Consider the following 3912-nt stretch of genomic DNA (forward strand, 5'->3'; position numbering starts at 1 on the left):
TGAAAAGCTGATATTTCTGGGGGAAGATGTGACAAAGCCAGACACTTTAACTGTGCCAATTTAACACAAATTCAATATCAATTTCCAGAATTGAATCTTTACCTGCAGGTAGAAAAAACACGCATATCAGGAGTGTGTGTGCGTGTGTGTGTGTCAGTCCATTATCTCAAGAGCCATTCTGCCGGAATAGTGTTTGCAATGGATTGCACTGTTGACCGCTAATGCAAAGAGGCCCTCAGTGAAAATGAGCTGGGACCACTCTGCTGCTATCTACTTTGTGTTTACCCCGGTCATCATGAACGCCCCTTCTCGTGTGTTTGTGTGTGCGCACGGTGATCACGCCGACCTGCTCGCAGATGGCCGGCTTCGCACACACACGTGGGAAATGTTGGAGCTATTCTGCGGAATATTAGCAACACGCTAATGACTGTCGCCGCTTTCCGGCCTCTCAGGTGTTGCTCCGTGGCAGAGGGAGCTAATGTGAGACGCCGCAGACAAAAGGGATGGAGGGATGTGGAAGGAGATGACAGGAAAGAAAGGAGAGCGAGCGATGAGAACAGTCAGTGGATGTGAGGTTTTTTTTTTAGTCGTACGAGTTGTGAATGGACGGAGGTTTTATGTGCGATGGTCAGAGAGAGAAGGAGGCTGCAGACAGACTAACATTATCATGCCTTCATCCTCCACCCGTGCTGCCCTCCTTCACCAGCAGGGCCCCCTGAACGTGCCTGTTGCTATGGCAACCCATTGGAGAGCCCTCGCTCCCTCCGACATCTAAATAAAATCTGGGCTATTTATAGAGCGACGCTGGCAACACGCGAGCTGCACTCGTCGCACATGCATGGATGTAAATGCACCAAAACAAACACGGCGTAATGCAGAAACCTGCAGCTATGAGGCGATGCTCTGTCTGTCCGTCTGTCTGCCTGCCAGGGCTGCTGCTGCGAGTCCATCTGCGAATGCAGTCCACCTGTGGTTCTGTTTGTTTGTGTTGTGCACCATCTTTTAGAGCAGCTTTGGACGGGAGCTTGTGACTGGATGTCGAAATTGAAGATGAACTCTTTGCCGAATCTTCCTGTGTTTGATCCGTCTCAGGTTTATCTTATCTTCCGCTGCCTGAGAGCTCTTCAGGCCAGCTGATAAAGTCTATTAGGAAACACAGGGAGGCAGACAGTGAGTGACACCGTCTACCTACTGGGGCACAATGGCCCTCCATGCTGCCGGCTCGGTCTACTTCAGGGCTGAAGAGCTCCCCTTCAGAATGCAATCTATCAAAGCCTGCTGATGGTTAAAGCTGCAGACTAGAAACTGTCCTCTCCAGCATGGTTCCCCTCAAGGCTTTATAAAATATAAAGCTTTGGCGGAGCTGAAACTTCCTTTTCTTCTGTCCACACGAGTGGCTGAATGTTTCAGGCTCATATCCAGGGATGAAACGCTAAATCTCTCATTTGTGTTGCGGGATGAAAGGCTTTAGGAGCTCCTGGAACAGATGCAAATGGCCATCAGGGTGCAGCTGCTGGCAAACCGGCTGCAGTATGACAGCCAGTGGGGTCTCTGCATTATCCCCCTCCCTATGACTTCTGGTGTCAGCGGGGGAGACGAGTGAGGCAGACTCCTGGAGCTGGAAGGCATTTAGACTAAAGTGGAGGAAACAAAAGAGACCGGAGATCGTTTCAGGGGCCCAGAGCTGCTGGGGCCAGACACGCTGTGGAAGCAGCACCTCTGACATTTAGCATCATGAGCCAGCTAACAGGTGCCTGGTTGTGTTCAGACTCAGAGTCTGCATCACCGCATCCGATAAATCTGCAGCTCTGGACTCAGCAGCCGAAGGTTCAGGACTTGGCTGTTCACTGAGTCTGCAGAGTGTGTATGTGTGTGTGTTTTGTAGGTTTCTGAAACAGGCCTATTTCTGCACCGTTTAGTGTAAGCCCTAACAACAGAAGCAACACTTGACTGTTTTAAACATGCTTAGTTATTTCTGAGATTTTTGCAAGCATTTCATGCAAATTTTCACCTTGGTTTACATTCAGATTATAGAAATGTGCTCATTGGTGGCTTCTGCGTGCCTTTTTTCCAACCAGATACACCTTTTAAATGAACTGAAGCTTATTTTAAGTGTAGAAACAACATTTAGTGGATTAAACATTACTTTTTCAAAGTTTGCGATCAGTTACAGATGTCCTTATTTTTGAAAGAAAAGCCGTTTTTTTTCAGTGAAGATAACATTAAATGAATCAGAAATAAAGTCTCGACATTGCTAGTGTGGTAAATGACTATTCTAGCTGGAAACAGCTGATTTCTAATGGAAAATCTTCATGGGGTACAGAGGAACATTTCCAGCAACCATCACTCCTGTGTTCTAATGCTACATTGTGCTAGCTAATGGTGTTGAAAGGCTAACTGATGATTAGAAAACCCTGAATGAAAGTGTGTGTCTTCATGGAAAACATAAAATTGCCTGCTTCTCCCCCAACTTTCCTGAAAATTTCATCCAAATCTTTAAGTCCGTTTTTAAATAATCTTGCTAACAGACAGACAGACAGACGGACAAATCAGTGCAAATCGTCACATAACTCCGACGCGTCCCTTGGGCGAGTAATAAACATAAATGCCTGAAAGTTCCACCATTATTTCCTATCATGTCACTGATTCAGAATCTATCATTTTAGACAAGTAGATCAATAATCTGATTATGGGAGAGTGAATGATTTCCACATTCCTGCACATTATGAATATTTTGGACTTTTTTTTTTCCATCACTTGCTGCCTATTGACTTGCAACACTTGCTTTCGTTTCAAGCCCTTGATCCGTTTTTAAGTAGATCGTATGTGAAACCCTACTGCGCTGTTGTTAAACGGGTTCTGATTCTGTTTTATGAGTTTTACACTGAAATGTTTCTGTATTAGTTGCAAACGGTTTGTTATTTGCTTGAATTATCCAGATAATTCAGCATGTTCATTAATAAGCTTTAGAATAAGGATGTCAGGTGGGTTTTAGATGGCCCCTTGCAGCTTTTTAACCTAGATCCAGCGTCTGTGTATAGTAAAACAACACTGCCAGAACACAGTATTTTCAGTGTGACTGCTAAAATATTCCTTATGAACAGCAGAGGTTGTTTCAGGAAATCATTTTATGCTGAAATATTTCTGTATTAGTTGCCTCAATTCCATGCAATTCTGCATTTTTACACTTTGCTTTTTGCTTGGACTAAACCTGAGGAGTTTTCCAGTTCTTGTGCAAAGCAGGTAGCAATTCCAATAGTTACTGATTATTGATCTGAACGAATATCAGTAATGTGCGAGCCAGCTGTATTAGGTGTATTGCATGGCAAGCTCAAAAAAAAAGAAAGAAAAACACCCAATAACAGAGGAAGCCCAACCTCCATCTATGAGGTTGCCACCTGTGTTCAGTTTAGTTTATGTGTGAAAACAACATTTTTGTTGTTTTACGGGGTTTGCATGCTGAAATATTTCTGGATTTGTCGCCAACAGTGCAGATTTTTGCAAATTTGGAGCTTTGGCAAGCTTTTCTCCCTCTTTGATCATATTTTCTAGGTCATTTCATGCTGAAATATTTCTGCATTAGTTGCCTAAATTGCCTGCAATTCTGCTTTTTTTACACTTTACTTTTTGTTTGGATTAAGCATGAGGAGTTCTTGTGCAAAGCAGGTAGCAATTCCAATAGTTACTGATTATCGATCTGGGCTGATATCAGCAGTGCACATGCAGGCTGGTGTGTGTGTGTGTGTGTGTATGTGTGTGTTGCATGCCAAGCTAAAAAGCAAGAAAAAAGAAAAGAAAGTAAAAACGCCCAATAAGGGAGGAAGCCCCGCCTCCATCCGTGAGGTTGCCATGGCGAGCGGCGGTGACGTCACAATGGAAGAACGCCGTCTATAAGAACCGGAGGCTGAAGGG

The 3912-nt window shown here is 44.4% G+C and overlaps 1 long non-coding RNA gene across 1 annotated transcript in view; it reads right to left on the reverse strand.

The window, feature by feature from the left end:
* The window catches only part of LOC127532146 (uncharacterized), a 30906-nt gene that overhangs the window by 8534 nt on the left and 18460 nt on the right, over positions 1 to 3912 (reverse strand). The gene's annotated exons all lie outside the window — the stretch shown is intronic.

Source organism: Acanthochromis polyacanthus, chromosome 22 (genome assembly GCF_021347895.1).
Source record: "Acanthochromis polyacanthus isolate Apoly-LR-REF ecotype Palm Island chromosome 22, KAUST_Apoly_ChrSc, whole genome shotgun sequence".
NCBI lineage: Eukaryota > Metazoa > Chordata > Actinopteri > Pomacentridae > Acanthochromis > Acanthochromis polyacanthus.